General features: G+C 47.2%; 1 pseudogene; it reads right to left on the minus strand.

Moving 5' to 3' along the window:
- Positions 1 to 19,352: 19,352 nt before the first annotated feature.
- The window catches only part of LOC136578716 (oocyte zinc finger protein XlCOF7.1-like), a 163,011-nt pseudogene continuing 160,807 nt past the window's right edge, over positions 19,353 to 21,556 (minus strand).

The raw sequence follows: 21,556 nt of genomic DNA on the forward strand, positions 1-21,556 counted from the left end.
GCCAGGGGTGTTCGGAAGAAGCCCAGCACTGCCCTGGCCTTGGCTGTGTGCATCCCTCCGGGAGGGAGATTGGTAAGTGCCCCGTAACAAGCCAGCATCTTGCCCTCCCCCAGCTCCTCAGCGTATGCCATGTGTCCGTCGTCACGCTATGGGATGCTGCAACTAACATGGATTCTATTAATACGGCGAGCCACTGATGTATCATTTTTGATCCGGATAGTGCTAATATGCCCTGAGATTCTTTTCATCATTTCTTGCATAGTTTTTGCAATAGAAATTTTTGGGCAGCTACAGTAGGCAATATAAATAATGCCCTTGCTACGACAATTGTTTAATATGGTATGTTTTGCCATCAATAGGGTTCACAAAGAGGTTCGTCAAATCAATATGGGGGCAAAAGCTGCACTTTCCACTGTCAGGACAGGGTCCGGTATAATGGAAGTCCCTGAGAAAACCCGCAACCCTGTCCCTGCCTACTTGCCCCACTGGGCTAACCCCCAGGGCGATAACTGGGCAGCGGTCACTACACTCACTAGGGAAGCGGGACACGGGAAAGACAAACAGACACTGGAGACAAACAAACAGTAGAATGGTCAGACTATCCGGGTCGGCAATAGGAGGGTACGCGGTACAAAGGGGTCAGGCAAAAACAAAGTCAAGTCCAGAAAGCAGAAAGTCAGAAATCCGGGGTCACAACAGGAGTCAAACAATACGCTGGTGCAGCTGGAAGACCAAACTGGCAATGCTGGAAGGAAACAGACACATTTAAATGCTGTCAGAACTCCCGCCCCAGCAGCAGATTGGGGCGGGGAGCCTGACAGCAGCAGGGCCCAATCAAGGAGACGCTGGGAACACCACCGCCAGCCTTGCTGAACAGATGGATGCCAAGGAAGCACGCCTGGTAGTCATGGAAATAGGGGCGCGGTGCGAAGCAGCACCTGCTGCGTTCCTAGCAACCCGGCGGTGACCAGAGTTACAGCGGCCAGGGAATATCACTGCAACCCGGGTGGTAGGACATTGTATGTCATTGATGTCAAAATACTCTGACACAAAGTGTCTCTTGACTAATAAATCGCCAAAACCCTTTTGAATGTAATGCTAGGATGTTCAGGCAATACGTCCTCCAAGTGAGGTTCAGCGAGTAATACAGGCCAATATTCCGGAGGATTTTGGTAATCTGCGTGGTGTATCCATCAAATGTACCAATACATCTGATTTGTTTGAATTCCATTAGTGTATTTATAATAGGTCTCAAAAAATCTCTCTGTCATCAGAGCAGGCACACATATGCTTTCTTCAGAATGTTAGTAGGATATCCTCTAGCTTTAAATCTAGATCATAGAGAATCGCATTCAGCTTGGAAAGCGACGATATCTGAGCAATTTCCCCTAGCTCTCAAATATTGGCCAACCGTCATCCCTTTCTTCAAAGCGGGAGGGTAGTGGCTCTGCCATGCCAAAAAACTATTCGTTGGTGTTGGTTTACGATAGATACTAATATGAATACACCTATTATTATAAAGTCTGATAGTAAGGTCAAGAAATGGCCTGAGAATCTTATCAATGTATAGGCTAATACCCTGTGTCAGATTATCATTACTGAAGACTATCGGTCTACCTGGTATGCGAATGATCTTCTTAGGAATTTTAGGTAAAGCATACATCGTAGCTATAGTACAACCTTTTATCAGATGGCTTGATCGTAGTATCCTTGTTGTCCATAAGGTTCTGTAGGGCTAGCTGTTCATCCAATCTGAGGTCAATTTCATTAGTGACCATTTTGACAAAAGGGTCAATATTTCTATATAAGGAAGGTAAAGTCCCCTGGTGCAACCACCGAGTCATAACTGACCTCTAGGGTGTTGTCACATCATGACGTTTTCTTGGCAGACTGTCATTGCCATTGCCTTCACCATCATCTTTTTGAGAGCTGGGTACTCATTTTACTTACCTCAGAAGGATGGAAGGCAGGAATAAACCTTGAGCCGGCTACCTGAACCACGTGGAGATTGATTCTGCTGCCCTAACACTGTGCACCACATGAGGCTCTATATAAGGAAAGGGAGAGAATATTTTTGGATCTTGGATGTAAGTATGTAAATTCCCAGATTCTGAATTTGTCCTTTCACGAGCTAACTCATGCTTAAGAACAGGCCCTTATTAAAGTCCTTTGTACCCACAGCTGCATTTTCTCATTTTGACTGGGTAAAGGATAATAATCTCTTCTCTTTTTGGCCTTATAAAAATATCGTCAGATAAAAAAAAGACTGCCTCCATAGCTCAGGACGATGATTTTTGTATAGCTTGTTGATCTACTCTATGAGAATGAAGAAGGTGTTGCTGTTAAGAAACCTCTTTTAACAAGTTGAAAATGGTTTTGATCTGCGGAAGACACGCACTGCTGCTTTGTTGCCACCGCAAAAGGAGCGCTCATGGTGGAATTTACAATTTTTGAAAAACCAGCATTGCCCTTCATTGAAATGCCAGCAAGATCCTGTGGGACGCTGATCTACAGCACCAGGCCCAAGGGCCCCTGCCATGGCGTCCCCTTGAAAGGGGCGAGGCTGCTTCTGTGATAAAATACACAACATCCAAACATCCATGGTCTTTGTTGCCCAACTAATTTCTGGCGACAAGGCTAACTTGAGAAAAAATTCCTCGTCGTAACACCACCAAGCTGTGCCACCATATAACTTGTGGGCGGAAAATAGTGTATCAAGATAAATGAACAATTCTGTCCCTTTTTCAGGGAAACGCTGACAAAGCGTGAATGCCAATGTAGCAAAGCCTTGCAACCAGTTAGCAAATGTCTTTGCCACCCTAGCAAGCCTGTCAGAACCTTTTTCAAATAAGAGCTCTTTATCGCTCATCATGTGATCCATGGGAGTTAAGGACAGACGTCGACAAAGTCCTGCCGACAAATCTTGTTCCTAGCCTCCACAGACAGGTGAGTATCTAAAAGCAAAACACCGCAAAAAAGGGAATTTTTACACATGAGACAAGACTGTACAGACCCTTACTCTAAAGCGGGCCAAGCAGCATCATAAGATGACTCATGTTAACAGAAGGCTAAATACCACCTACTGGAATCGAACCCAAAACTGCTGGCGCACCCACGGCCACCGTGACTGCAGCCTGTCTTCTTCCAGAGCTGACCAGAACAATGGACAACAAGATGCCTATTTTCTTGTGATCTATGGGTTGTGCCACCCAGACCACCAGGTGAGGCTCTTCTACTGACTGGAACTGACCTTTCCAAGGAAGAACACCTCCTGCTATGATAGCGATGATGACTGGAGTATTCCCCATTCCTTCTACCGACACCATGCTGAGAGCTGGAGCTGGAATGTTCTTGACTCTTTATCTGTATCCTGCCTGAATGAGAAAGACAAGAGCGAGGACAGAAAGGGTTCAACTCCTTGCCCTGGGCCTTCATCCTTGCTCTGAGAGTCTCATGCACACGCCTGATGGTGCCTTCCAACATGGTTGTAGACAAGTGAAAACCCAGCAGCATTGCCTGTGAGAAACCAGGCAAATACTCTGGAGAAACCTGCCAAGTTTGTTTAGACTCTACAATAGTCTTCTTGATAAACTCTTGCAGACCAAACATCATCTGCCCCACTCCCTGCCCTGCAGCACTAGGAGGGTTAACCATACATGGTCATCTTGCCTCTAGCATATTTAGGGTAGAAGTCTGTCTGCAGAACTCCTTTGGCAGATGGATTGGAGATGGCAGGTTACCAGCAGTTCTGACAACTGGGGTTCTGCTGTTTGGATGGGACCTAGCACTGGGGCTAAATCACTCTGAAGGGTAAACTAAATGTCACAGCCTACCTCTCAGAGGCATCCTTTGAACCTCCCTCATTGGACCCGAGCATACTCCCTCCTGTCTCGCAGGCGAGCCCACGCCCCCTGGCGATCCACAGGACACTGAAAGCCCTTCTTTCTGATCCACCTTGCTCAACAGCGATTTTAGCACATTAACCAAATCACTTCTATCAGCCGCCTTAGCGGGATCCATCACATTTTTCTACGCATTTAAACAGTTCAACTCACCGGCTTGACCGACCTCCGGCGATGCCAAGGGCGTGGTCCTTGCCGGTCTTCCTCCTGGGCTCCTGCCCCTGCCGGGCGAGGGCTGCCGAACACTCGCGTGCGGAGCCTCTCGAGCCCTCCCTCCATGTTCTGTTCCAAGGTGGCTCAGCTCCAGCCTTTCTTGCGAAGAATCCCGCCACGTGCGGCGTATGAAATCCCTGCCTGTAGGGGTCGCTGGCGAAAAAGCCGGTTGGCGGTAGGCTTCCGGTTGGTGCCTTTGCTCCGGACCAATGTACCTGTCACCCTCGTTCTCTCTGCTTGCCCTAATCCCACCTCTACTGCTCTCTGAGACTAGCCTACCCTGCTCTCTATCTCGCTTGCGCTGGTGTCTCTCTCTCCTCGCTCTCTCCCTCTGTCTGCGCTTAGCGCCCTGGCCCTGTCTATTGCTACTGGTGCGGCTAACGTTACTATAAGACGACTCTCCCCCGGTGGGGGAGAGGGCCCGCACAAAGCGCGGATTAACATAGCAGCGCCTATGGGAGCTTTGGACCGTGATGTCTGGCTGCTGTGAGGGGGTACCCCTGTGCGTACCCTGGTTGCTGTGACCACGATGGGGGGGTATGCGGGAAAGAGCAGGAAGGGGGGGCTGTTGGCGGGCCTGCCGGCTAGTACTCTGCTGACAGCAGGGGTCGCTGGAGCAAGGGGCCTGAGCTCTCTCGGGGCTGCGGTCTGAAAGCGAGCTCCTACTATCTTCCGTTATACATCCTGTATCCCTGTCGCTGCCATGCATACTCGCTGACCTACTGCCTATGCTGCTTGCAGCGCTAGTGGCAGGGCTGTGCCTTCCCCCCCCCCTCTATGCAGTGGCTATGTTCTGCAGAAACCTGGCCCCTAGCCGCTTGCCTCGCCGGCGCTCTAATCCCCGCCCCTCTAGCCTCTACCTGAAGCCATTGACTGTTGGCACCGCCATCTTGGGTGGACCTGTAGCCATGCTGCACGCTTCCACGCGCCTCCCACCTTCCTCGTTGTACCTCCATCCTTTTTGAAATGGCTGTTGTGCACCCTACCGCGCGTTGATCCGCCAGGCCGGAGCATGCCCGTGCTGCTGCCGTGTAGCCTCCTCTTAGCCGCGGACCACCGGCTGGTGGTGACCGCGCCACGGTTGTCGTGCGCCGTACCGCGCGTTGATCCGCCAGGCCGGAGCATGCCCGTGATGCTGCCGTGAGTCCTCCTCCCTGGGCAGACTACTGGCTGGTGGTGACCGCGCATTCCCTGCGGGCGCTCTTCTCGCCGCGCGGTTTGAATTTGGCGCCATTTTTCGCCCGGCGCGCTCCGCTCCCTGCAGCCTCTCACCGCCGTGACTGTTCTTCCTGCCGCCTCTCTTTGCGGCGGGACTCGGACTGAGTCTCGCCGGGGGGTTCTTTCTTCTCCTCTGGCGGCCTCGCCCGGCATCCCCTTCTTGCACGGTTCCTCCTCCGGTTTCAGGCTCCCGTGCTGCCGGCTCCGTTGGCCTCCCGGACTCCGATCCTGAGCGACAGCTTGCGAGCAGCTCCTCCAGCCACCCGGTACCGTCCTGCTGTACTGCCTGTTGAATCCTCTCCCGTAAGTCCTCCATTTTCCGTCTTGGGGCTTCTCCCTTCCACCGGCGTGTCTGGCGCTCTCTCCCTCTTCTTGCTTGCTGCACCGGACTTGAAGCAACTTCTCCTTTGCCTTGCTCTTTTGATCTTCGGCTGTTCTTGCTCTTCTTTCTGTCTATTCTTGCTTTCTTTCTCTTGCTGCAAGTCTTCTCCGCTCCCATCTTCCTTCTTCTCCTCGTGTCTCTCGTCTCTGGTCTTCTTCCTCTCTCCTCCCTCTTCACTTCCTGTACTAAGCTCCTCCCCCCCCCGCTGTGTTCGCTTTTAACCCTTCATATACCTGTCCCCAGTCACATGCGGTTTCCTTACTGCAGTCCACCGCATACGACAACTGGGGTTCTGCTGTTTGGATGGGACCTAGCACTGGGGCCAAACCACTTTGAAGGGTACACTAAATGCCACAGCCTACCTCTCAAAGGCATCCTTTGAACCTCCCTCATTGGACCCTCTCTCCTCCTTTCTTGCTATAGAGATTCCTCCAGCCAGGATGTGCCTTCTTCAGCAACCCATGCTGCCATCTGCTGCAAAAGATCTCCAGCCATGTCCACCAGAAAGGACAAGCTCTTGAGCCCCAAAAACACTGAAGGTAGTAATAGCACCCTTCCTCACGCTGTCAAGGGGGTAGGATTGAGACCACTCTCCCAAAATCTCTTTTTCATTAAGCGAACCCCACCTGCTCACCCATGAACTCCAATCACGCCAGGTGCCTCTTTAACTTGGGACATAATTTAACCCTTCAAGCATCCGGTAGTCTAAGTCTCTGGGAGGCACCTGGATACACTATTTCTACTAAGATGGCACTTTTACTATGATGGGGACACCTGGAGCCACTATGACTAATTACCTTTTCCAATCCAATTTCCCTGCCACCCGCTTTTATTCATTTTGGGTGGGAAAGTGTGTTGTGGATTCCTTGGAATTACTCAACAGAAACACATAAAAATGATGTCATGATAATTTTATTAGCAAGTTATTGAAAATTAAACGTGAGCTATGAGTATTTCACATTGGGAAGATTATTTGTAATAATACTGTAAATATATGTATATTGATATAACTTACATTTATATAACAAGACTTCATTTCGAACACTACTTACTGATAGATAACAAGTATGCCAAGATGATAAGCATACACACAGACAGATGACGGAGACAAGGACAGTCACCAGCGCCGATAATAGGGGAAGTCTTGTATCTGCCCATTACTTTAGAGTTTGTCCAATAAAAGTTATGTTTTAACTAGGGACCTTTCCAGCGATTTCTGTATTTACAGTTGCAATAAGAATTATCTAACCCTTCATTACGCACTAACTCAATCACTGCAGAAAACCTATTTAGATTTGAAGTGATTATTAATAGAGATGAGCGAACGTACTCGGTAAGGCTGATTTCGCAATCGAGCACCGCGATTTTCGAGTACTTCACTACTCGGGTGAAAAGATTCGGGGGGTGCCGTGGGGAGTGGGGGGTTGCAGAGGGGAGTGGGGGGGAGAGGGAGAGAGAGAGAGAGCTCCCCCCTGTTCCGCGCTGCTACCCCCCGCTCCACCACGCCACGCCCCCCGGCGCCCCCCGAATCTTTTCACCCGAGTAGTGAAGTACTCGAAAATCGCGGTGCTCGATTGCGAAATCGGCCTTACCGAGTACGTTCGCTCATCTCTAATTATTAAGCTTAAAACGTAGCTTTTATTATTCTTAATGATAAAATAATATCCTTGTACACACACTCACATACATAAACTCAACATAGATAACATATATCCTTTCTGCCCCTATATCTTGACTAGGAGATTGAAATTTTCAATATTGTATACACACCCGCAAGGATGTATATGTACTAGAGATGAACGAGCACCAAAATGCTCGGGTGCTCGTTACTCGGGACGAAATTATCGCGATGCTCGAGGGTTCGTTTCGAGTAACGAACCCCATTGAAGTCAATGGGCGACTCAAGCATTTTTGTATATTGCCGATGCTCGCTAAGGTTTCCATTTGTAAAAATCTGGGCAATTCAAGAAAGTGATGGGAACGACACAGCAACGGATAGGGCAGGCGAGGGGCTACATGTTGGGCTGCATCTCAAGTTCCCAGGTCCCACTATTAAGCCACAGTAGCGGCAAGAGTGCCCCCCCCCCTCCCAACAACTTTTACTTCTGAAAAGCCCTCATTAGCAATGCATACCTCAGCTAAGCACCACACTACCTCCAACAAAGCACAATCACTGCCTGCATGACACTCCGCTGCCACTTCTCCTGGGTTACATGCTGCCAACCCCCCCCCCCCCCCTGCGCGCGCACGACAGGGTCCACAGCGCACACCAAAGTGTCCCTGCGCAGCCTTCAGCTGCCCTCATGCCACACCACCCTCATGTCTATTTATAAGTATGTCTGCCATGAGGAGGAACCGCAGGCACACACTGCAGAGGGTTTGCACAGCTAGGCAGCGACCCTCTTTAAAAGGGGCGGGGCGATAGCCCACAATGCTGTACAGAAGCAATGAGAAATATAATCCTGTGCCACCGCCATCAGGAGCTGCACACGTGGGCATAGCAATGGGGAACCTATGTGCCACACACTATTCATTCTGTCAAGGTGTCTGCATGCCCCAGTCAGACCGCGGTTTTTTATAAATAGTCACAGGCAGGTACAACTCCGCAATGGGAATTCCGTGTGCACCCACAGCATGGGTGGCTCCCTGGAACCCACCGGCGGTACATAAATATATCCCATTGCATTGCCCATCACAGCTGAGGTAATGTCATGTTAAATTCAGGTGGGCTTCGGCCCACACTGCATGCCCCAGTCAGACTGGGGTTCTTTAGAAGTGGACACATGCAGTTACAACTCCGTGTGGACCGACAGCATGGGTGGGTGCCAGGAACCCACCGGCGGTACATAAATATATCCCATTGCAGTGCCCAGCACAGCTGATGTAACGTCAGCTTTAATGCAGGTGGGCACAGTACTAATGTACGTCAGAAAAATTCCCCATGCCCAACCAAGAGGGCAGGTGAAACCCATTAATCGCTTTGGTTAATGTGGCTTAATTTGTAACTAGGCCTGGAGGCAGCCCAGTTAAAATAAAAATTGGTTCAGGTGAAAGTTTCAACGCTTTAATGAGCATTGAAATGTATAAAAATTGTTTACAAAAATTATATGACTGAGCCTTGTGGGCCTAAGAAAAATTGCCCGTTCGGCGTGATTACGTCAGTTTTCAGGAGGAGGAGCAGGAGGAGGAGGATGAATATTATACACAGATTGATGAAGCTAAAAGGTCCACGTTTTTGATGGTGATAGAGAACAATGCTTCCATCCGCGGGTGCAGCCTACGTATTGTTTAGGTATCGCTGCTGTCCGCTGGTGGAGAAGAGAAGTCTGGGGAAATCCAGGCTTTGTTCATCTTGATGAGTGTAAGCCTGTCGGCACTGTCGGTTGACAGGCGGGTACGCTTATCTGTGATGATTCCCCCAGCCGCACTAAACACCCTCTCTGACAAGACGCTAGCCGCAGGACAAGCAAGCACCTCCAGGGCATACAGCGCGAGTTCAGGCCACGTGTCCAGCTTCGACACCCAGTAGTTGTAGGGGGCAGAGGCGTCACGGAGGACGGTCGTGCGATCGGCTACGTACTCCCTCACCATCCTTTTACAGTGCTCCCGCCGACTCAGCCTTGACTGGGGAGCGGTGACACAGTCTTGCTGGGGAGCCATAAAGCTGGCAAAGGCCTTGGAGAGTGTTCCCCTGCCTGTGCTGTACATGCTGCCTGATCTCTGCGCCTCCCCTGCTACCTGGCCCTCGGAACTGCACCTTCGGCCACTAGCGCTGTCGGATGTGAATTTTACCATCAGTTTGTCCGCCAGGGTCCTGTGGTATAGCATCACTCTCGAACCCCTTTCCTCTTCGGGTATGAGAGTGGAAAGGTTCTCGTTATACCGTGGGTCGAGCAGTGTGTACACCCAGTAATCAGCAGTGTCCAGAATGCGTGTAACGCGAGGGTCACGAGAAAGGCATCCTAACATGAAGTCAGCCATGTGTGCCAGGGCACCTGTACACAACACATGGCTGTCCGCACTAGGAAGATCACTTTCAGGATCCTCCTCCTCCTCCTCAGGCCATACACGCTGAAAGGATGACAGGCAAGCAGCATGGGTACCCTCAGCATTGGGCCAAGCTGTCTCTTCTCCCTCCTCCTCATGCTCCTCCTCCTCCTCCTCAACGCGCTGAGATATAGACAGGAGGGTGCTCTGACTATCCAGCGACATACTATCTTCCCCCGCCTCTGTTTCCGAGCGCAAAGCGTCTGCCTTTCTGCTTTGCAGGGAACTTCTCAAGAGGCATAGCAGAGGAATGGTGAGGCTAATGATTGCAGCATCGCCGCTCACCATCTGGGTAGACTCCTCAAAGTTTCCAAGGACCTGGCAGATGTCTGCCAACCAGGCCCACTCTTCTGTAAAGAATTGAGGAGGCTGACTCCCACTACGCCGCCCATGTTGGAGTTGGTATTCCACAATAACTCTATGCTGCTCATAGAGCCTGGCCAACATGTGGAGCGTAGAGTTCCACCGTGTGGGCACGTCGCACAGCAGTCAGTGCACTGGCAGATGAAACCAATGTTGCAGGGTGCGCAGGGTGGCAGCGTCCGTGTGGGACTTGCGGAAATGTGCGCAGAGCCGGCGCACCTTTCCGAGCAGGTCTGACAAGCGTGGGTAGCTTTTCAGAAAGCGCTGAACCACCAAATTAAAGATGTGGGCCAGGCATGGCACGTGCGTGAGGCTGCCGAGCTGCAGAGCCGCCACCAGGTTACGGCCGTTTCACACACGACCATGCCCGGTTGGAGGCTCAGCGGCGCAAGCCAGCGGTCGGTCTGCTCTGTCAGACCCTGCAGCAGTTCGTGGGCCGTGTGCCTCTTCTCTCCTAAGCTGAGTAGTTTCAGCACGGCCTGCTGACGCTTGCCCACCGCTGTGCTGCCGTGCCGCGCGACACCGACTGCTGGCGACGTGCTGCTGCTGACACATTTTGATTGCGAGACAGAGGTTGCGTAGGAGGAGGAGGGTGGTTTAGTGGAGGAAGCATACACCGCCGCAGATACCACCACCGAGCTGGGGCCCGCAATTCTGGGGGTGGGTAGGATGTGAGCGGTCCCAGGCTCTGACTCTGTCCCAGCCTCCATTAAATTCACCCAATGTGCCGTCAGGGAGATATAGTGGCCCTGCCCGCCTGTGCTTGTCCACGTGTTTGTTGTTAAGTGGACCTTGCCAGTAACCGCGTTGGTGAGGGCGCGTACAATGTTGCGGGAAACGTGGTCGTGCAGGGCTGGGACAGCACATGGGGAAAAGTAGTGGCGACTGGGAACTGAGTAGCGCGGGGCCGCCGCCGCCATCATACCTTTGAAAGCCTCCATTTCCACAACCCTATACGGCATCATCTCCAGGCTGATAAATTTGGCTATGTGCACGTTTAACGCTTGAGCGTGCGGGTGCGTGGCGGCATACTTGCGCTTGCGCTCCAACACTTGCACTAGCGATGGCTGGACGGTGCGCTGAGAGACATTGGTGGATGGGGCCGAGCACAGCGGAGGTGAGGGTGTGGGTGCAGGCCAGGAGACGGTAGTGCCTGTGTTCTGAGAGGGGGGTTGGATCTCAGTGGCAGGTTGGGGCACAGGGGGAGAGGCAGCGGTGCAAACCGGAGGTGGTGAACGGCCTTCGTCCCACCTTGTGGGGTGCTTGGCCATCATATGTCTGCGCATGCTGGTGGTAGTGAGGCTGGTGGTGGTGGCTCCCCGGCTGATCTTGGCACGACAAAGGTTGCACACCACTGTTCGTCGGTCGTCTGCACTCTCAGTGAAAAACTGCCAGACTTTTGAGCACCTCGGCCTCTGCAGGGTGGCATGGCGCAAGGGGGCGCTTTGGAAAACAGTTGGTGGATTATTCGGTCTGGCCCTGCCTCTACTTCTGGCCACCGCACTTCCTCTTCCAACCTGCCCTGCTGCTGCACTTGCCTCCCCCTCTGAAGACCTGTCCTCAGTAGGCGTAGCAAACCAGGTGGGGTCAGTCACCTCATCGTCCTGCTGCTCTTCCTCCGAATCCTCTGTGCGCTCCTCCCTCGGACTTACTGCAATTACTACTACCTGAGTGATAGACAACTGTGTCTCATCGTCATCGTCCTCCTCACCCACTGAAAGCTCTTGAGACAGTTGCCGGAAGTCCCCAGCCTCATCCCCCGGACCCCGGGAACTTTCCAAAGGTTGGGCATCGGTCACGACAAACTCCTCCGGTGGGAGAGGAACCATTGCTGGCCATTCTGGGCAGGGGCCTGGGAACAGTTCCTGGGAGTCTGCCTGCTCCTCAGAATGTGTCATTGTAATGGAGTGAGGAGGCTGGGAGGAAGGAGGAGCAGCAGCCAGAGGATTCAGAGTTGCAGCAGTGGACGGCGCAGAACTCTGGGTGGTCGATAGATTGCTGGATGCACTTTCTGCCATCCACGACAGGACCTGCTCACACTGCTCATTTTCTAATAAAGGTCTACCGCGTGGACCCATTAATTGTGAGAGGAATGTGGGGATGCCAGAAACGTGCCTCTCTCCTAATCCCGCAGCAGTCGGCTGCGATACACCTGGATCAGGAGCTCGGCCTGTGCCCACACCCTGACTTGGGCCTCCGCATCCTCGCCCGCGTCCACGTCCTCTAGGCCTACCCCTACCCCTCAGCATGCTGTATCACCAGTAGTGCAGAAACAGAACGCTGTAATTAAATGTGCCGCTTATTGGCCTTTGTTTGGAGGCTGACTTCCCTTACTGAACGCACAGCAGAGCCAGGAAACAACTTTGCGCACGCCTGTAGTGAGACGTAGGTGCGTATGACTGAGCTAGTGGAATTCACAGCGCAGAAGCAGTCAAGTGGCCAAAGGCCAGTAGTAGGCCTTAAGTATTTTGCTTCTATTTTTTTAAAATGCTGAGCTGATACAGCAGATAGATACTGTAGGCAGCGTATAATATTATGTATACTGTTTCCCTCTGGTGGGATGACGGCGATCATGTAACAGAGACAGCAGATCCAGGAAACAATTTTGCGCAAGCCTGCTGTAACGCTTAGCTGCATATTAATTACGACTACTACCCCCAGCAGATACTGTAGGCAGTGTATAATATTATGTATACTCTTTCCCTCTGGCGGGATGACGGCGATCATGTAACAGAGACAGCAGATCCAGGAAACAATTTTGCGCAAGCCTGCTGTAACGCTTAGCTGCGTATTAATTAGGACTACTACCCCCAGCAGATAGATACTGTAGGCAGCGTATAATATTATATATACTGTTTCCCTCTGGCGGGATGACGGCGATCAATTTTTTGGAAAAAGCCCACTGCCTATATAGCCTGAATATCTCTTTCCCTGCCTCACCAGTACTGGCCCTATAATCTGTACAATGACTGCAGACTGCGGACGCAATGCTCTGCACGGCCGATATACAAAAAAAAAAAAAAATTGTGCAACACTGCTAAAAGCAGCCTCAACAGTACTGCACACGGTCAGATGTGGCCCTAAGAAGTACCGTTGGGGTTCTTGAAGCCTAAAATACTCCTAACGCTCTCCCTATAGCAGCTCCGGCACCAGCAGCACTGTCCCTGATCTATGTCAGAATGCATCTGTGGCGAGCCGCGGGAGGGGCCGATTTTTATACTCGGGTGACACCTGATCTCGCAAGCCACTCACTGCAGGGGGGTGGTATAGGGCTTGAACGTCGCAGGGGGAAGTTGTAATGCCTTCCCTGTCTTTCTATTGGCCAGAAAAGCGCGCTAACGTCTCAGAGATGAAAGTGAAAGTAACTCGAACATCGCGTGGTACTCGTCCCGAGTAACGAGCATCTCGAACACGCTAATACTCGAACGAGTATCAAGCTCGGACGAGTACGTTCGCTCATCTCTAATATGTACCCTTTTGCAAATTGTCAGTGGTACATGCATACACGATTAGTCACTTTTATGTGGGTTACGGGGGATTGATATTAGTTCCTACACGCCGGAAGATCAGTGCTTAGACTGCTGATTATTCTTCTTCTCTCCTCACTTATCTTGCCTAGTAGGTAGATATGTGTACCACTAAATTGTGATTACACCGTATTTAAGAATGTGGGTACTCCCACAGTGAAGACATAAGGTAATTAGTTTTTGGACTGGAGGAGTCAGTCTCAGGGTATTAGCCCTATAGATTTTAAAGGGGTTGTCCCGCGCCGAGACGTTTTGTTTTTTTTTTTCAACCCGCCCCCCCGTTCGGCGCGAGACAACCCCGATGCAGGGGTTAAAAAAGAACACCGGACAGCGCTTACCTTAATCCCCGTGCTCCGGTGACTTCTTACTTACCCGGTGAAGATGGCCGCCGGGATCTTCTACCTCCGTGGACCGCAGCTCTTCTGTGCGGTCCATTGCCGATTCCAGCCTCCTGATTGGCTGGAATCGGCACGTGACGGGGCGGAGCTACACGGAGCTACACGGAGCCCCATTGAGAAGAGCAGAAGACCCGGACTGTGCAAGCGCGTCTAATTTGGCCATTAGACGGCGAAAATTAGACGGCAACCATGGAGACGAGGACGCCAGCAACGGAACAGGTAAGTGAATAACTTTTGATAACTTCTGTATGGCTCATAATTAATGCACAATGTACATTACAAAGTGCATTAATATGGCCATACAGAAGTGTATAGACCCACTTGCTGCCGCGGGACAACCCCTTTAAGTTTAGAGAAGTGGATCAGCGGGTAAGGAATAACCCCATAATATGAAGGGTCATAAAGGTGTAACCGCCGACACGCTACGTCTTGTTATTTAAATAACTCTAGCACATGGTTATTACCTAGGGCCCAGAATAGTAATAGGGTCCTAGGCAGTTAACCCTAGATGATGCAATTTTTGATCTATTGTGCAGATCAAATTGTTGTACAGCTCTTTTATGCGGATCGACGCGTTTCCTTAGCCTGATGGTTAGATTAGGCTAATTCATCAGGATCCATGGCTTACTAAGAGTGGAGGATCAAGGTTTATTTCCTCTAGTTGAAGACGTACTTATGTCAGAACAAAAAATGTGTCCTAATAGAGATGATTCAGGTGCAAACATACCTTTATAATTATATGGGGATAAATGCTATTCAAAGAATAGAGGTTGTCTTTACAATGAGAAGCTTAGGCTATACCACTTTGCTGTTACACAGTCAGTTATTCCCAGTGTCAGCACTACCATGCGCTGTGTTTTAACAATAGTGGAGATTGTTTGTTGTATCTGCAGAATTTTTTTTCTCTTTCGTTTCATGTAGTCTCATAGAAGAAGGGACCCTTGGTTGTTTTGCCATATATAAAGGGCTAACGATTTGATTTTAGAGGGATGCATTTTGTGAGACAGGCTTCATAGGAGAAGGGACCCTCGGTTGTTTTGCCATATATAAGGGGCTAATGATTTGATTTTAGAGGGATGCATTCTGTGAGGCTGGTTCCATAGGAGAAGAGACCTTTGGTTGTTTTGCAGTATATAAGGGGCTGACAATTTGGATTAAGAAGGATACATTCTATGGAGCGTGTTATTATTGTTGTTCTAATATGCGTAAGACCTTATTAAAGAAGACGGAGCCCCTCAAGGAGGAGCCCCTAACAGAAAAACTCTGTTAGCCAAATTCACCACTAAGGTACGCGTGGAAAGTGGCACGAGGAAATCTATATCGCTGAAGCCTGAATTGTAAACATCTCAGAGTGGTATGGATGTGTACAATTGGGCTAATCGGCTCAGTGTTTGGTCAGACCCTTAGTGAGCAATATGAAGCTATATTAGGATGAGCAACAAGAACCAATCTTTAGTCGCTCTATAAATCTTGCATCAGCCCAAGACCATAGATGTTGGTCTGAAGGAGTCTATTGTAGCAAGTATTAGAGCATAGGAAACAGAGCAAGATGCAGAGCCTCCGGCCTGGATGGTAGGCAGGGGCAGAAACATGTCTTCCAGGTTTTGGACCTACTTGGAATTATGGCTTATGGCCCTTTTGCATGGGATGATCACATCGTTCAGAATCATTCAAGCTCCTGCGGGAATTAAAACAATAATCGTCCCATGTAAATCTACGTAGCAACTGAACGAGAATTGATTAGTCGTTCAGTTTCTGCATGCAGAAAATGTAACAATGAATCATCCAGAAGAAATAGCAGTCGTTCACTTCTGAAAGACTGTCTGCTTACTGTGAATGTAGGTGGGTGGGTAGAGGAGATTGCCTGACAGCTCATCCCATGTGAATGGACCATTACAAAGGTCTATGCAGAAAACTGATCAAAATACACAAGTGTGGACAGAGCCTTATAGTAAAACACCTGCTAGTTTTTTTTTTTTTGCCAAAAAGGGTAGTACCAGGGACTCGAGCCACAGAAAAAAATAGCAGATCAGTGAATTTTTGGGTTTATTGAAAATACAATTTATTGGGGTTTCTGCTCAGTTCAAATCACATTTAACTATTACTGTATGAGCGAAGCTCAGATATTCATACATCAACAAAAAAATGAAAGACTTTCTATAGGACATTCTTACTTTCCACATCGTCTATTGATGACAGCACACGGAGGTTGCCCTTTGTCTTCTTAAAGGACAAGAAGATGGAGAGTTTAAAAGCACCCCCCCCAACCACCTTCAGTGTTCTTCCTGTCCCTACTGCGTACAAAGACAGGAGAGTTTCTTTTGTGTGGACTGGGTAGAGCGGGCTAGATTGAAGGCTCGGACTAACCTTTCGTCCAGGGCTATGCAAGCTAAAACCCTCTGAGTCCGTTAGCCTTCTCCCGCTCCCAGTGGACTGCGAGCAGTAAAGTGATCGGAAACACATGAATTCTGGCAGAAGATCGCTCAGTGCACTTGCGTGGAAGATTTTACTGTGCACGAACGCCAGGCAAGCATACGCTCTGGCATGGGTGTATGCTTTAACACATGTGTACGCTGTGCCACATGGGGACACACTAGGAGGAAGAGGCGGGTTTCAGACATTGCACTTCCCTGGAAGTAGCATTTAACCCTGCTTTAGTCGAAATTCAAAACCACTATCACCTGGAAACTGGCAGTGGACTCCTCTTAGCCTACAACTGTTTACAGTCAAGGCTTAACTCTCTTCAGTAGTGCCAAAAAGCCTGTAAAGGAGATGCAGAAACTCAGCAAACTGTGAGTGCTCCTGGGCAAACACTTATAATGCATTATTGTATATATAACAATACAAGAGTATCTTATCATTTACAGGGTGACAAAAAGAAACTATGAGGCCTGATACCAAAAAGAAAGCTAAACACAAAAAAAAAAAATGTGCCTCATACACAAAATAAATTGGATGAAAATGTTAAAAATAAGCTATGTATAGAGTATACCACTAAGATAAGAGGAACAATCTACTTTCTTAAAATTGCATCAGGTGTATTGCTAAGCTTTCCCCTGCTCCTCAATCGCATTCTTCTAGATCTGCCAAAGACCCTTGGTCTTGGAATTCCATAGCTCCCATTCAGATGACTCTATATATGAATGATCAGATGAGGAACTAACAGAGAAAGAAGATCCTTTGATAATAGAAGAGGACAAAAAAGTATTTTGTTCCTGAAATCAGTGAGAGATACAACAATCCAAGTCCATACAGGATGAAATGTTCATAGCCCAAGATCCCCGCCTAGGATGGGGTTTCCGATAAATAAAAACAATTAATTATGGATGAATGGGGCAAAGAAAAGGAGTTATCCATCTCATGAGAATATAAAGACAGACTCTTTCTCTCCCAAGGATGTCAAGATATGGGAGGAGATCCCAAAAATTGGCATGGAAGTGGCAAAGATAGTAAAGTAAACCTCCATACCCTTTGAGAATTCTTCACAGCTTAGAAATTCCATGGAAAGTAAGACAGGTGCACTGCTAAGAAGATTTGGGACTACATCCCACACCTTGGAAACAAAAATTGCTGTGACCTCACTCACATGCTCTATTTATATCTGGCTCCCTCAGTTAGAGAACCACATGGGGCAAAAAAAAAAAAAAGTACATGATTGAATGCCTGCCACTGCTCAAACCGGCCATGGGTTTTCTAGCAGATGCTTTGGCGGAGACTGTTCATTTTGTGGCCAAAAATGATTTTAGGCAAGTCAACACGATAAGCTGAAGTCATGGTCTGCAGATACTGCCTCTAAATACTAACTTTGTTCTATAGCCTTTTAGGGTGGCTATGTGTTCAAGCCTGAGTCAGACAAAATCCTAAAAAAAGCGGCTGATAGGAAGAAGATCTTTCTGAAGGATAGGCAAATTAAAAGGATTCCATCCTTTCATAAACCCAGGTTTCAACCCAGAGAAGCAAAGTAAATCGGGGAGATGATCTTAGCCAAAAAGTGGGAAGGGTAGGAGCATTCTCTTCAATCCAAAGCCAGAGTCCAGACAACAACTTGGGGCCAGTGGGGCGGTTGTTCTAGTACCCAAAGATGAGCGGGGGCTTAGGATACCTTTCCCCCCATTATTTTAAGTCAGCAAACCTAATTGTTCTTTTAGAACTATCACTCCAAAATTATATTATATATTTGCAGATTTAAGATGGAGGCTATTAGATTTACAATCCGATTAATCAATAAAAGGAGGCATGTAGAGTTCAAGATAAATTCCCTTCAGAGGGTCTTAGAGCTCATTCTCGTTTTCCTTGGCTAATTATGCAGAAGCTTCAGCAGAACAGATATGCAAGGCTGCTGCTTGGGCTAGCATTCACACTTTTACAAAACAGTAATGGCATTGCATTCCAATAGAGAACTGGCTTTTGGACAAAAACTGCTCAAGGCGGTAGTCCCTCCCTAGAGATTGTAATCTGGTTCTGTTCCATGTATGCGGTCATAACTGGGTAATGTGGAATATAGGACTTATGTCCTTCCATTAATTTGGTTTCCACAAGTACATCATGTTAGCACCTTTACTTTCACACCCTTAAGAAGTTGTTATAATAATGATATACATGACATAACATGGTATAGATTATTTCTGTTAATAAATTACAAAATCTATATACATTGTAGTTATTAGAAGTCCCTGGAGGTGGGGGGAGGTGCTTTCAAACTCACCATCTTCCTGTCCCTACAAAGATCAGAGGGCAACCTCCATGTGTGCCATCATGATGAATGCGTGGAAACAGAATTAATGGTAGAAAATAATTTCTATATTTTCCGTCACCCTGGATTCTTCTGAATAGAGTAATAAGAAGCAAGGTTCATGGTGATAAATCAGCGTCTCAAGGCTTTTTTCTTTTTCTTGGCTAATTCCACCCAAAATAAACCCCAGTTAATGTCTATAAAGAACCTTTTGGGTTAAAAAAATCATTTTTCACTGTAATATTATTTCCCACATTCTGAAGAATCTGGTTGGATCTCAGGGTGAATTCTCTAATGAGATACAAAATTTGATTTCCCTATAAAACATTTTACACATATAGAACATCAAAACAGCTTTGATCGAATTTACTTGTAAAGCATTACTCACATTATGCGAATGAATATAGCTTTGCTCCAGTGTGAATTCTCTCATGTCTATTAAAATCTGATTTTTTTGTAAAACGTTTCCCACAAACTGAACATGCATAGGACTCCCCAGTTTGAGTTCTCTCTTATATAACCAGATGGGATTTATCTATATAAAAACTTTTCCCACACTCTGAACAGGGCCTATGGCTTCTCTTCTATGTGGCATTTCTTATGATTTGCAAGAGCAGATGTGCTTCTAAAGCACTTTCCACATTCTGAGCATAGGAATGGCTTCTCTCCCGTGTGAATTCTCTGATGTACAATAAGATCTGGTTTTACTGCAAAGCATTTCCCACATTCTGGACATTTAAATGGCTTTTCCATTGTATGAATCCTCTCATGGCTAACAAGATTTGATTTCTTACTAAAACATTTCCCACATTCTGGGCATGAATGTGGCTTCTCTCCTGTGTGAATTTTTTTGTGTAATTGAAGAGCTGAGCTTTTCGTAAACAGTTTCCCACATTCTGAACATGAAAATGGCTTGTCCCCTGTATGAATTATCTCATGTTTAGTAAGATGCAATTTATAAGTAAAACTTTTCCCACATTCTGAACATGAATATGGTTTCTCTCCTGTGTGAATTTTCTCATGTCTAATTAAGAGAGCCTTATATGTAAAGCATTTTCTACATTCTGAACATGAATATGGCTTCTTTCCTGTATCATTTGTCTCATTTTGAACAGCATTTAATTTCTTATTTAAACAGTTTCCAGATTCACCAGATTGAAGCCTTTTTCCCCCTTCCTGACCCGCACTTGTGGTAGCAATCTGTGATCGGTCAGTAGGAGGTTCCTCGTAATTAGGAAGATTATATGATAGATCTGTACTGTGAAGTCCTGGATGTACATTAAGGGTAATGAGGTTTTCTCCTGAAGAGTGCTGCAGGATATCTTCATCTTCTATTTTTACTGGTAATGGAACGTTTCCCTCAGAGTTCTTGCTGGGATTTTCTGTCAGGATTAAAAATTGATTTTTGTTATATTTTTTTAAACCACACACAAATTTTAGAACTTTCCTACTAGGAAAATTTCCCACAGCAGGAAAGTTTCCAGAAAATCCACACCAGATGGAATGGATCTGCCATGGATTTCACTCCTAATTGCAAGTGGTGAAATCAGCAGCAGATACAAGCCAAAATCTGCACCATTTATGTGGATCTGTTAAGGAAAGTCCACAGCAAATTCTCTATGTGTGAACATATCCTTAGGCTGGAAACACACATTTTTATTAAGGTGCAGCCTCTTGTGGCAAATGTAGCTTCATAGGAAAAACTGAGATTACATACTAGTAATACTTTTACACATGAGCCCAGTCAAGGACCACCTACATCCAGACCGGAAACAGAAGGGGGAACATCCTCACCACCAGGCTGTAGCAACATTCATGGAACTAGCAGACTGTATTTAATTGTCGATGTCTGTCTACTATATGTACAGGGAGAATCAAAAAGAATGGTACAAAATAAGTTTCAGAAAATTGTCAAAAATACAAACTGTTCGTGTTGCCAATAGCAACCATTTACAGTGCAGCTTTCATTTGAAATGCTGTGCTTAAAAAGTGAAAGCTGCTCTGTGATTGGTTGCTATGGGCAATAAAGATAGTTTCTCTTTTATACATTAATAAATCTGTCCAAACTAAAAAGGCAGCAAAAAAGGTCTTTAAAAGAAACCAAAAAAACTCCCCCCATATTTATAATTTTAAAAAAAATAAATTATAAACAGCAAAGGCATATTTGGTATTGCTGTGTCCATAAAAGTCTGCTCTATCAAAGTAACATGTTATTTAGAAGATTGTTAGAAAAAACTAAAAACACAACTCTAAAATTGCACTTTTTGGTCACCCAGTCTCCAAGAATAAAGTTTAATAAAAATTGATCAAAAAGTTGTATGTACTCCAAAAATACTACTAATAGAAACCATAGGTCATCCTGCAAAAAAAAAAGAAAAAACACAACAGCCACCAAGAGATTAAAAAGTTTAAAAAAAAATAAAAAAAAAAAAAGAAAGGAAAAAGGTGTCAAAAGAGGGAGGCAAAAAAAAAATACAAATTTTTTAAATATATATTTATTTTTCCAAAGTAGCACAGCAAAATAATTATCATTGAAAAATAAAATAACAAGCACTCAGCTAGCCATGTTGACAAAAAAAATAAGGTTATGATTTTTTGAAAGTGGGGAGGAGAAACTGGAAAGCTAGAAAAACTGCTGTCACCTTAAATGATGACATTTTTTCCCATGTAGAATTGTAAAACACATCCGGTGGAGGTACTGTGTTGTAAAATGTTGTAAACCCCGTAGTGCTGCCATTGCATGGCTTGATAAATTGCCTGTCAGATTACAGAAT

The sequence above is a fragment of the Eleutherodactylus coqui genome, chromosome 9 (assembly GCF_035609145.1).
Source record: "Eleutherodactylus coqui strain aEleCoq1 chromosome 9, aEleCoq1.hap1, whole genome shotgun sequence".
Classification (NCBI taxonomy): domain Eukaryota; kingdom Metazoa; phylum Chordata; class Amphibia; order Anura; family Eleutherodactylidae; genus Eleutherodactylus; species Eleutherodactylus coqui.